Source organism: Schistocerca piceifrons, chromosome X, assembly GCF_021461385.2.
Source record: "Schistocerca piceifrons isolate TAMUIC-IGC-003096 chromosome X, iqSchPice1.1, whole genome shotgun sequence".
NCBI classification, from domain to species: domain Eukaryota; kingdom Metazoa; phylum Arthropoda; class Insecta; order Orthoptera; family Acrididae; genus Schistocerca; species Schistocerca piceifrons.
The window spans coordinates 729,011,346-729,025,377 of NC_060149.1; the positions used below are offsets into that span (position 1 = coordinate 729,011,346).

Consider the following 14,032-nt stretch of genomic DNA (forward strand, 5'->3'; position numbering starts at 1 on the left):
CCTCACCGACCGACATCGATACCTCTCCTCAGTGCAGCGCTCCGTGGAGAATGGGCTGCCGTTTCCCAAGAAGCCTCCCAGCACCTGATTGAACGTATGCCTGCGAGAGTGGAAGCTGTCATCGAGGCTAAGGGAGGGCCAACACCATACTGAATTCCAGCATTATCGATGGAGGGCGCCACGAAGTTGTAACTCATTTTCAGCCAGGTGTCCGGATACTTTGGACCACATAGTTTATCTACCGACTCTCGCATTTCATGTATACTGTTCTTCTGACCGAGCTGGCCAACCTTGTCGTGAGCCTAACAGCTTCAATGTGCCAGAGCTTATCTCCTGGTTACGGAAACTCCGCAAACTTTATCTGCATACATTTCATGAGAAACACCGGGAAAGTAAGGCGCTAAACTGATGTGAAGGATCTGAGTCAGAGTACCAGGCTGCTGCATAGTTTTGATATTTCGAAAAGCTTCACAGCACCACACATTCTACTTCAGTGTGATCCCAATACATAAAAAAAGTACTTGCTTCAGTAATCGATTCAAATAAAACAATTACGATCAAGATACGTACAGCAGAGTACTCGGCCCTTTACACTTGAGACTTTAGTTTAATTGGTCTAACAGAATGAAATATGTTTCAAAAGTAAATCATTTTAATTTTTATCAAATTCACAAAAGGTTTTCTTAATGAAATTAGGAGCTTGCAGGGAAAGGCTTCACATACAACACGCAACCGTAGCACAGCCAGTGTATGGTGCAGGGGACAGACGTGGATAAACCGTCTTACAGGAAGTAAGGCCGTCTAGAAGTTGGAAACATTGTGACAAAAACTCATCCGACCCAATGACATTCTTCCAATGTTCCGTAGTCCAGGTTTTGTGGCTTCAGCAACACGTTTTCCTGAGACGGGGATTTGCATCACCGGTGAGTGGTTTTGGAATTTCAAGTCACCCTGCAATTTCCTGCTTATGGAGCAATTTGTATTGTCTTAGTGCTGGGCAGGATTCGCGAGTGCAACATTCAGTTCTTCGGCGACTTTTACAGGTGTCATCCTTTAAGTTTTCTTCACAATCCTCTCCAATAACAACTGTCCATCACGATCACTGAACACGTACTTTCGTCCGCGTTGGGACAGCACATGATGGGTTTTCTGCTTTCCCTGAAGCGGTATAAATCTTCGCTACGATGTTTCTTGAAACACCCAATCACAGCCATAGGTGGAAGCATAAGCGGCCAAAGATACTACTAGCTAGGGCATAACCACCTATGGCCAACTAACATACACCGACAAGCGACAAACGTCGGCAAGCCCCCCCAACAACGTTGACTGGATATACCAGCTGCTATTAAAACCGCCTTTAGTGGCCGCGCGGTTCTAGGCGCTACAGTCTGACACCGCGCGACCGCTACGGTCGCAGGTTCGAATCCTGCCTCGGGCATGGATGTGTGTGATGTCCTTAGGTTAGTTAGGTTTAAGTAGTTCTAAGTTCTAGGGGACTGATGACCTCAGAAGATAAGTCCCATAGTGGTTCAAATGGCTCTGAGCACTATGGGACTTAACATCTGAGGTAATCAGTCCCCTAAAACTTAGAACTACTTAAACCTAACTAACCTAAGGACATCACAAACATCCATGCCCGAGGCACGATTCGAACCTGCGACCGTAGCAGTCGCGCGGTTCCGGACTACAGCGCCTAGAACCGCATGGCCACCGCGGCCGACTAAGTCCCATAGTGCTCAGAGCCATTTTAACCATTTTTTGCTATTAAAGCCGACCAACGAGCTACAACAGGGAAACCGACGAGCTCGCCCACAGACGCACAAACAAATCGCCAACATCACCCTACACTGTGCATCTGATATATGACCCATCGGACACAAAACGATGATGAATCTGTACAGGTTTGCTGTCGCTGACCGAGAGATCAACACCGGCACCCAGCAGCAGCCGCCGAGTAACAGCAACGCACAACATCAAAGGTATTGACATGCATGATACCCGCTACCAACAAAGCCTACCCTTGCATGACCTGTTGCAGGCAGCAAGACATCAGCTACTGCTTTTACTACCTGACCTAACTATCGCAGAGGATTTCTTCCCCTGACTCTTGCCTTGGCATATTTTTTTTTTTTTTAACCCCCTCTGCCCTTCAAACCGCTACCCTTCGTTCGACTTTCGACCAAATCTATCTCCAGATGAGCGTGTATTAATGGTTAATCTTAACCAGACGTACGCAAACATCGCTGTACACATCCTGCGACACCTCACTTTATTGAAAACTAGCCCTTACGCACAGATGGCAGTAGACCTTTTGAGTTGGCCATCATGCCGGTGTGGGCGTGGAGGAGCTCCACCTCTTGTTTAAAAAAGAATCACGAGACATCCAACACTTCGGCTACCTTGGTTACGGAAGCACGCACCATACGAGCACCAACAATTTTACCCACGTTTGAATTCACTTAGTTCCGACATAGTACTGTTTCTTTCGTCAATAATGACTATGTATTTCTCTCTATCTTTTTACTGTGTCGAATATTCCACTTCACTTGGACTTTACGTTGCAAATGAAAACGCAGTGAAATGTTTACTATCAGTTCGCACAGGAACGTGAACATTTGCACACAGGTCAAATAAGTTGCGAAAGCGTCGGAAACGATATATAAATTACATGGTTAGCCTGCCCGATTGGTGGGTGGCTAAACCGTCGTGCTGCAGATTTGTAAATTCAAAAAAAAAAAAAAAAAAAAGGCTCTGAGCACTATGAGACTTAACTTCTGCGGTCATCAGTCGCCTAGAACTCAGAACTAATTAAACCTAACTAACCTAAGGACATCACACACATCCATGCCCGAGGCAGGATTCGAACCTGCGACCGGAGCGGTCGCTCGGCCCCAGACTGCAGAGCCTAGAAGCGCACGGCCACTCCGGCCGGCTTTGTAAATTCCACTTCAAGTCTGCTTTCAGATTTCCTATATATAAACATTTTTTCACAAAATTACCTACGTGTCAAAATTAGAAAATTGGGTATGAAGCAACTGCAAGCATGGTCTGCGTGAGAGATTCCCCGTAAACATTAGCAAGGAAAGGGATTAATTTTGCAGCATATTCAGGACTAGTCCTTGTTTTCTTTGAGAAGCCTTTATTTTATTTTTCAATGCCAGGGATGCTTATTTCAATATCTCTCACTCGTGAGTGTGTACAGAGGTCAAACACGTATATGGTAGTTGAAACCTCATATGTGAGAGCATACTAAATACACGATTTATTTTTCAAATTTTCGTCCGTTGTCTACAGTTTAAACGCGAGAATAGTCAACCAGAGATTGCATGCACGATTGGCATTCGTTCATTGAGTTGATGAAGAATCACTTCGTAGGGTTTTTTGACACACACAGCGCCAGGGAAAGGCTTAACCTGCAGTCGATGACGGGGTCGTTAGGGACAGAGCGCAAGGTTGGATTTAGGGAACAATGGGCGGGTGTTCAAATGGCTCTGAGCACTATGGGACTCAACTGCTGTGGTCATAAGGCCCCTAGAACTTAGAACTACTTAAACCTAACTAACCTAAGGACATCACACACATCCATGCCCGAGGCAGGATTCGAACCTGCGACCGTAGCGGTCGTGCGGTTCCAGAATGTAGCGCCTTTAACCGCTTTTTTTTTTTTTTTTTTTTTTTTTTTTTTTTTTTTTTTCGGCCACTTCGGCCGGCGATGGGCGGGTGTTGAACTGTCCTCTTCCGAATATAGCTTCAGTGTCTTATAAATGTGCTACCTCTCTCGGTACAACGCCAAGATGTAACTGGAAGTAATAGGCTAGGCGCATAGTCCTTGCAACAGTTGCACGAGCTGCCATTATTAGGTATTTTGTATCAGTTTCCTTAAGTTTGCTTTACCAACGACAGTGTAACTCTGTTTTCGCAACATCCTGCGAATAACATAATTAAAGCCAAGGTGGGTGTTTGCCATACGTTATTGCCTTACTTGGAACGTATGTAATTAGACCACTGTTTAAGATGTATCTAAATTTTGACCACAACTTTTTTATTCTCAGTTCGTAACTTAAAGTAGAATGTTCGTGACTGCCTGTCATTTCTGACATACACATATATATACTCTCCTAGCTTTCTTGCCTTTGGAAACTATCTTCGCTGCAATAATGTCACCTCTGTCTCTTTGATGATGCTGCATTGGCCGTGTTCGATTGTAACGAATAGGTCAAAAATGTTTATATCGCGTTTCTGTTGTCGGACTAGTAGTTTGAGGCAGTAGTCTGGCAACTATTCTTCGCAAGACTCTCATTAACGCTTGTAATGCAAGTGTAGTATTTTCAGTCGATTCTGCGCAAATGTTACCGTGTGTCTCTTTATTGACACCGTTTTTTTTTTTTTTTTTTTTTTTTTTTGCGGCTCAGAAGAAACATCTGAGACACACAAACTCATCTTAAAGCCCCTAGATTTTCAATTAGTCCATCATCTATCGACATTCTATGTAGGTGTAATATGTAAGCGAGTGGCAATGCAGGACATCAAGGTTTAGTAAGAAAGGCTATCACAATCCTATTGAATTCCCGTTGTTTTATTCTACCTTAATCTGACGGACAATAATTCCTTGTGCTGCTCTCTCTCTCTCTCTCTCTCTCTCTCTCTCTCTCTCTCTCACACACACACACACACACACACACTTGTTTCCTTCGTATTTAATATGGTTTTTTTCTGACGTATTAACTAACTTTATGACATATGAATTTAGAAGTTACTCTTTTTGGTGTACTGAGAAAGTTTCGAATCATGGCGAGTGTTGTGAATTTTTGTAACTGCTTAAGACTACATGGTCTTATTTTCCGAACTTTTCACAACATCCATTTTCTAAAAATCGCATCGTGGTTCAGTTTATATGTAAAACTATAATCCCCCTCCCGATCATCGTTACCTACTGAGTGAAGACAGATAACAGATCAGAGGCAGTCAAGGTCCTGTGTCTACTCGTAGGATAAAGTACATTTGCCATTTAAAGTAAGCCAAGCACCAATGACTCTCCATAAATGGCCTTAAATCACTCCGGCGCAGTCTTAACTGCATGATGTTTCAGAATCGAATCACTCACGTTAAAAAAATATTTTTTTCTGTTAGTATCGAGAGGCCTATTCTATTACTTTCACAATACTCCGGAATTGTTTACAGATTAGTACAATTTGGTATTTATTCAAAAACATTTCATATACTGAAAGGCGAGAGAGTGCTTCCGGATATTTCCGTTATATCATCTCTTAATATCAGAAAGAAACGCAATACATTTTTCCTTTGAAACAGTATCATGTATAAATAGCACACTATCTTGCAAAGCGAGGTAGTTTCCCTCAGAGTAAACAACTACCGAATAAGGGCAATACTTAATTAGTCTACTTGTATAAACGCTGCATTCTTCCTTCGTTCTCTATTTCTCCATTAACTAAGCTTGTGACGTACGAATCTAGAAGTTATTCTTTATGTTGTACTATGAAGGTGAGTAGTATTTATCACAAATATCGAAAAACATGGCTTCCACGACTCCTGTATATTTTTACGTGGTAAATATTTCTAGAAGTTAAAAGATTAAGCATTAATTAAATCATATTCGTCCAAGACCAAGTAGCCACATATAATGATGTTTATATAAGGATTCACTCAACACATCTCCTACGCGGGAGCATAATTATCATCTTTATTTCCGTAAATTCAGCTTAGAAAGAGCAGCAGTAGTAGACGCCATATTATTACACATTGCAGCTTTCTCTAGTACAATTACACAATAATTCGTGTATGATTATAAGTCGGTAATACACGTAGTTCACTCGTTTATCGTTTTTCGGGAACGATAAATGTATCTCGACCATGCATATTACATTCTTCACTCTCCTGCTTGTTATTCTGGTGAAGATCGAATGCTTTGCTTACTACAGGCAGCCATGTGCACCTCATTTGAACGCAGACTCAATGAATTGACCAATCACGAATTGGCGGGAAAGCCTGCAGTGGAAAATCAGCCAATGAGCATGCTCCATTTTCAAACTTTAGTCTGTCTTTGTCCAGGTCCACAACAGACGTTTTGTTAGTTCAACATGAAAGTTATGTGAAAGTTGCGCCATAGTGTAAAATTGTTATTAAACACTCAAGAAACTGCGAAGGACTTCATGCCTGAAAATAGCTGCGATTTTGTCACGGATAAGGTGAGTTTTATCCTGTCTTCCTGCAAATCGTCTTTACGTGATATTTGTAAACAGTGTGTGATGTCTCTAATATCTGCCATTACCAGACAGCGTAAACGAATTTACAGTAAGTCGCTGGATAGCAATTTTAAGACTAAATAAGCCTATAAGTGTAGTGAGCATGAAGAGTTAAGAACCTGCCACTATCAACGTAAGTAGTACTTTGCAAAATTTGTGTCTAATACTATACTGGAAGTTTTTGTTGCGACTATGTTTAGGTGACTTCAGTAGCGTTCTCGAGTATAATGTGGTATTCTGCGCAGCGAAGTGTTGTTAATCGTGTTTGATTTCCAGACTTTTGTGTCAGTAGAATAATTGTAGAAACGTTGTCTTAATCGATTGCTTTGGCGCCAATAGTTCAGAGATCACAGCGTTGTTGCGTCCCAGCATTCGTTTCTGTAATGTACGGGTGCCAAATAAAAGAACAAATCTCAGTTCGCATTCATAAGATTTCTTTGGTAATAGTTACTAATTGCACTTGATATTGTCCGTGAATTCGGTAATAGGAATGTTGGTTTTATTTGTTCCGAAAATAGAAAAATTTAATGATTTTGCGTATCGTATGATAAGGAACGTCCGGTTTTTCGTGCAGGTGATTGTGTAAATCTGGAAGAAATTTATATACGTTTTTGGTTGTAAATATAGAATGTTACATGAAAACTCGCTTTAAAGACACATTATTATTTGTTAGTAAGATCACGGCAATCTAAATTGCGTGAAATGCCCGTACATAAGTCTGATTACATGTCAAATACGGGGACAGCTTTTTAAATTTCGCACTGTACACAGTTGCGGCCTAAAAGTGTAAATACGTCGCTTTGATTCAATCCATATGGATTCTGATGCGTCAAAGGACGTATACTATATTTGAAATCCATTTTAATGGCGTATTTTCATTTCTGTAGTTAATGTTGAATGACTCTTTAGCATTGTAAACCTTTAAAATATGTTGAGGAGCAAGCGAGTAGTGACAAACATCTTACACTGTTACGCGGGTGGTCCCTATATTTTCTAGCGTGATGCAAGCCGATACAGTATCAAAAATCCCTAATAATTTATTGAGTGAAACCTGTCATCTGGAAGAAAGCAAATAAAAAGGCAAATCTTTTGCTGTTTATTCACATATAATGCTACAGGCTTTTTGTATAGGTGGTTCCTGTCTTATTACATTCACAGTACAATATCATCTCATTGCTCGTATAATGATGGTTGCTAACACTTTGTAAATAAACACACGGGGCGCCCATGATATTGTCTGGCTGTTCACTAAATTTGGTCATTGCACAGTGCTGTTAATGGAGCTGTATCTAAAAACAGCAGTTCCTAGTCATAGTTGCTTTTAATAATTTTTCTTGTGTAAACATGAGTCAGTTTAATATAGTGGTCCGGTGTTTGTATCATGTCAGTATTGTGTCGGTATAATTATTATCCTGATATGTGTGCATTTTGCAAGTAATTGCCCCCTTATCAGAAGTAGTGACTTAAGTATTACTGATTGTCTCAAAGTACTGTGTGCTGATCTTATTCTTCCATTCAGACATCAGATTGTATAGATTCCTTTGTCAGCTTTCCTGTGTGCTGCAGTTTTTAAGTTCTTTATAAGTTACCCAGCCTTTGATTTGCATAGTTTTGTTTAATCTTAGTCCCAAATATCTTGCTGTAAATATTATTTTAAGATAATCTATGATTTCAAGAAAATGTAAGATTGGTAGGTTAGCAATGTAAAGTCAACTCGTCTTGATGAACTACAGTCATGCACCTTCTTGTACTGATCCCATTTTGTCATGTTGAGGTTCTTTTCAAACTAATTTAAAAAACTTTTTGTAGAGTTCACCTCCAGTTGATATGTCATGATATTTCTAACTCAACCCTCCACACTATGTTCAACGTTGTTCTGCTTATGCTGTATTTGTTGCTTTTGTAAATAATATGTTCTTTCTGTTCAGTTTTTTTCAGTGTACCTTTTCTACTTTGTCAAATTATTGTTTCACCTTATGTTCATTATTTCTCAGCCTTTCCATATTTTTTGTACCATAGTAGGTAAATGCTGTGGAGGTAGTTGTATACAGACAGCAAATACTGGATAGAAATGTTGCTGGTAATTAAATCATAGTCCACTGGAGTTCTCCAGACTCATTGCCAATACATGTTGAGTATATGCTTTGTAACATAAAGATGAGTTCCTTATGCACCTGAACTATAGTTAGTTGTGGACTTCAGTTTGGCTCCTCAGTTGATTGTCATATAAGGTGTTGCACATTTGCATAACTTATTTATTTGATACATACATTTGAAAAATCACTAGGGGTTATTATTTGCAGTAGTAATGAGTTGGACCACTGAAATATTTAAGTGCTGAATTGTTGTTGAGTGTAGCTAATTTCATAATGTGTAGAACAGCCAACATGAATTTTAAATGATTAGACCCGTGTAAATTTGCTGGGCCTTGTCTTGATGCTAAATGTATTACAGAAATGATTTAGAATGTGTTAACTTCAAGTATGAAAAACGTTGATTGGAGGTTGTTTTGCAAATATTTATGGTTAAATTAGTGAAAATGAATTTTTGGTGGTAACTGTAGATGATACACTTCGACTAAACAGAGTATTTCCTTGTGAAGAGAGCTGCATAGAACTCGTGCCTGAGCTGGCAGAAAACACTGTGCAGACTTAAAAATAGTTATCTATGAAAATGTTATACACATATCTTGGTTCATTTAGGTTGTGCTGCAGCATTTTAAGAGTTTGTTGTGCACTTGGTGTAAGTTATTGTTGCCTTACAGGTGAAATGTGCATTTCATTTCATTTCTCTCTCGCTCTCTCTCGCTCTCCCTCTCTCCCTCTCCCTCTCTCTCCCTCTCCCTCTCCCTCTCCTCCCCCTCCCTTGCCCCATTTTTTATTGTGTTTAGAGGACAGCTAGATGAAGGTGAATAAAAGTTAAAGTGAAAAATGAGTGCTCATTCAACTGTAATTTTGGCAGTGCAAAGGTGTGAATCATATGTGTATGAGGGATTTCAGTGACCTGTTAATATACACTTGTAGTTAACTGTGAAGTGAAGCTAACTGCTAAATTACATATATCTTGAAGCTGCACTCTCAAACTTAATTCTTCTTTCTTGAAAATAGTTTGAGAGGACACATACTTAAGTGTGTTTCCATAGTACCACTAAGTACAGTGATGGTTCACAATTTTAGAAGCAAGCTTAGATACTTTATAATTCTTAGTAGCAGCTACCCTTACTGTGACCAAAAGGGAAATCTATGGCCAGTGAAATAGTGAAATTGGTCAACTATGGGTACAGCAGAGAGAGAGAGAGAGAGAGAGAGAGAGAGAGAGAGAGAGAGAGAGACCGACCGACCGACCCTTACTGACTTCACCCTCATGCTGAATTGATTTGCCAGTATTTAGAAATGGCACTTGCAGTGTACAGAAAACAAACAGAATGGTTGAGCTGGTTTTTATGACACTAGTCCCATATATGAGACCCACATTTGCAGTTATTTGTTACTTTTTGGTGCTAGACTGGTTCTGTTTAATGAATGAATGTGGAGGAGACAGGTTGGTGTTGAGAGTAGGGCCATACTAAAAAGAACGTAAAGGAGATGATGAAGCAAACTGAGAATGGTTGCAGTGGTCTCTTTCAGCCTCTGTTTTCTTTCTTTGTTGCAGTGTGATGTTTTTTATTGTTTTCACTTTTTGTGATAACATACTTCATTTGCAGTTTTGATTTCAAGGCATCGTAATAAATGAAACTTTTAAACTGTGTTAACCTTTCATGCAATACTCTGGATTTTGAATTAGTTGTGTACTGATATGGATTATTGTAATGATATGCTGCTATTACTTGAAATAAGAGTAATTCATAAAATAGCAGTTAGAATGCAGTTTTCGGTGATTACTTCAGAGTTTATCTAATCTTGCCTGAACAAGAATACATACATTTTCATTTGAAAGTTTCATTTAATATGTTCATGACGATGAAATGCACTCACCGCCACACCTCGAACCAAACTATAAAACTTATCTTTCAAAATGAGAAGTATGTTTTCCTTTCAGGACCTATTAGTGTTTATTAATCCATACTGTGATCTTAATTAATTGTTTTCTGTCCTCGGACAGGTGTGTTGATACATGTAGGGACGGTTGTATTTGGAAACTGCGCAAGTGTTTTTTGGAGTCCTCTTATTCAAAGCCATGGCACAAGGACTCCTTAGCAACAGGAAACGCAGCCGAGATAATTGTGGAACAGACAGTTGCGATTTTATGCCATTACCGAAAAGAGTTAACAGTACGCACTTTGGTGAAAATGTGTACAACAATTTAGTTTCTCAGCATGTTGCACATGCTAGTTTTGAGGGGGAAGACTGGAATGGATTACCAAGTCAGGGGAGTTCAACACACTCGGTGGCTCAGCCTCCCAATTACAGTTATGGTGCAAACCAAAGCAAGAGTAATAATGCAATGATGAACACAGATATAGTACATAATGGTTACAGCAACCTGACTCCTACATCACCAAGTCAGCAGCATCCATGGATGTCAGCTCAAATTCTTAGTCAGTATACTCCTGATCTCACAGCTGCTGATAATCCATATTATTACGAAAATAACAAACTCCTCTTTGCTTTGTACATGGAGAGAGTTCAGAGGGGTGGTACTCCATTTTATTAATATGTGGCCCATTGCTTCAGAAAAAAAAATTCATTGATGTATTGAATGTTTGTTTACTCGCAGCATGTTAGCTTTAAAATGTATGGCATAGATAATCAGTTATTTGTGGATTACATGAGTGTTCTGGATACACACTAATTGTATGGTGCACAACTAAATATCTGTAAAATATATTGTGTGTGAAGTTTTATAGTATGGTCCTCAGTCAATCCACATCGTATTAGCTTTATGTGGATCACGCACAGCATACATTCATTTTGAGAGTCTGGACTTGATTATAAATTACTTGACCATATTTTCTGTATTACCACACATATAGTTTATTTTTACAGTCATTATTTATGAGAAGCTGACTAAGTTGATCTGAGAAGCGTATGTCTCGCATAACTGTGTTGTATATTTTTACAAGTTACCTTCAGTATAACCTATTGTGTAATGTTAGAGTGATCATATAATTATTTTTTCTTTTAACATATTCACACAGGTGTGTGCATAACTGTCTGATGGTTGGTTGCATAGATAACAACAGTATGCTATTTAAGGTCAACAAATGATTCCTTGCTGTAGTAAACTTGCCCCTGTTAAGTCGAATTGCTGTATTTATCTATTTATGTATGTATTTATTTGTGTGTATATTTATTTATATATATTTCTTTATTTATTAATATATATTTATTTATTTAAACATAAATATATTTATTTATTTGTACAGGTGTACAATTCATTTTAGCCCATGTGTAAAACCTGAAACTGTATACGTATTTTGATAAAAGAAATCCAAAGTTACTTGAAAGGTGCCATAATGTCTTATATACTTCTTACTGAAACAATGTTACTAGAATTAGCTATAAATGTAAGCTATATATGTAGACTGACACATTGCTGTGTTTGTTCCTTATTCAGTTAACATGGCTAGTCAAGTAAATTGTCAGCATCACAACAGTCACCTGTTAAATTTCCTCATTTGTTACTAATGTGTTAAAAGCGCAAACAGTATTATTTGATATAGCAATGTATGTTTAAATAAAGTGTTAACTGCATCAGAATTGTGTCTTTGATTTAAAAAAAAATAAGGTATGGTTTCTGTGATAATCACAAAGTATATTGATATATATATTTGACATGTGGTGACAAATATGTGGGATTATTACAATGAATTTTGTCATTCTCCAGTTTGTATAAATTTTGGGAGAGTAGGTGCAGTTGTTTTATTATAAAACACACTTGGGAGGGGAGGGGTTGTGTTCACATTGCACTGTGGCGTGATGTAAAGAAGCATTGTTAGTAGCAGTTTTTTGTTAATGAGTTCTAGGAGCTTGTAGATTTCTGTATGCCCTAGAGTAAATGTATATCTACAATATCTTTTACTATCTTTGAAAATTATTGCATAATGTCTAAATAAAAAATACTAAAATATTTCAATAGTTTTTTGCTGTGTCTATGTGCCTAGCTGGGTAGGTGAAACACACAATCTGTTTAAGGTATGCAGTTCTGCTGCATTCATGCTTCATTTACAAGTAGCTGAGGATGTTGACAGCCACAAACATATATTTATTGTAGTTCAAAATATCCCTAATTCTGAGTATAATTAAGATATTTTCAGCTCCAGATTCCTTTCTGAAGCTAAAATATATTTCAGTGCAATAAGTAACAAATGGCATACAGAACCTACGTACTTGGACACATGAAAATTTTCATCTTACTCGATCTATTTATTTATTGGTTTCATAGATAATGTCCTCCGTTTCACATTTTGCTCTTGGTAAGTATGCAGTACTGCTAACGTTTGTGACAATTCTTGTATGAATGTTTGAGATACATAAGTCAAAGTACAAGGCACTTTCTTAAGTCTATCATCAAACTGTATAGTCATTAGTATTCGACTCTGGTGTAGGACAAATTGTGACTGTGCTTAAAGCAGAACAAGAAACACATTCCATTGACTGATGACCAGTTTAGTTTTCAGGCAACATTAGCACAAATCTCTCAATTCAATAACAGTGCACTGACAGTTTATTATGATAAAAAAAAACACCTGTGTGCTACCAATACAAAGACACTAGTTGTTTCATAACTGGAAGAAAATGTAATAATTTTGCGTTGTAGCTCTGGTTTTGAGAATGAATGTGGCGAGAATTTTATTTTCGGAATCTTAAGTTTTCTGCACACTTTTCATGGAGTTATCCCTCATTCTGGATTAAAATTATTCTTTGAATTTTGAAATAACATAATGGTTCCTTGTGCTAGTGCTCCGATTTAAAGCGTGTAGCAGCAATCCTTAGCAATGTGTATGGATGTGCTCATACTGTTACCAGAATAGGATAATTGTCTGTTAAGTTTACAGCTGTCCTAATTTTCTTTGGAAAATTCATATACGTGATATTTTAAAACAAACACTAGTACAAATCCATCAAATATGAGAAACTTGTAGTTACTTGGAGGAACTGTCTGAATAGTACATATTTATGCAACACTCAGATCATAGAAAAGGGGATAGCTCTGGGAATAATTGGAAAATGAGATGGCTCTGGAAATAATCAAGTATGATGGAACAGAAGTGGCAAAGGAACTTCTGTTCCAGAGTGTGTAGGAGCAAATTAGTATCCCAGAGGATTGGAAGAACAATCATATATTGGCGTAAGAAGGGGAACAGTTATGACTGTGATAACTACAGGGCTATCTGTCTATCATTAGTAGTCCATGAAGTCTATATTCATATATTGGAGAGTCAACTGAGAAATTGGTGGAGAGGTGTGGAGGAGCCTGCTGTTAAGCCAGGGCGACAGATGCAGGATCACAGCTACACTTTAAGAACAATTGTAGCAAAGATGATACCAGTGAAATTGATGAATTCTGTGGAGAGTGTGTATGAACAACTGGTGGGAGTGGTTCGTATTGATGGTGGAAGGGTCACGAACATTCCCAATGGAGAAAGGACTCAAAAAGGTGAAGCCTTAGCCCACTTACACATTAAACGTCTTCCTATATGAAGTAACAAAAACACCTAAGTGCTGCGCGGGGCAGCCGAGCAGTCTGCAGCGCCTTGCCGCGGTTCAAACGGCTCCCCTTTGGGCATGGGTGCGTGTGTTTGTCATTAGTGTAAGTTAGTTTAAGTA

General features: G+C 38.6%; 1 protein-coding gene across 3 annotated transcripts in view; it reads left to right on the forward strand.

Annotated features, from left to right (window-relative positions):
- Nucleotides 1-6,054: 6,054 nt before the first annotated feature.
- The window catches only part of LOC124721614 (forkhead box protein P2), an 83,699-nt gene continuing 75,721 nt past the window's right edge, over nucleotides 6,055-14,032 (forward strand). For 2 of the 3 annotated variants that reach the window (XM_047246671.1, XM_047246673.1), the window contains exon 1: nucleotides 6,055-6,206. The gene's annotated coding sequence lies outside the window, so the exon portion shown is untranslated. Of the gene's footprint in view, nucleotides 6,207-6,377; nucleotides 6,397-14,032 lie in introns of those variants that run through there. The other variant, XM_047246672.1, reaches the window with a different exon arrangement.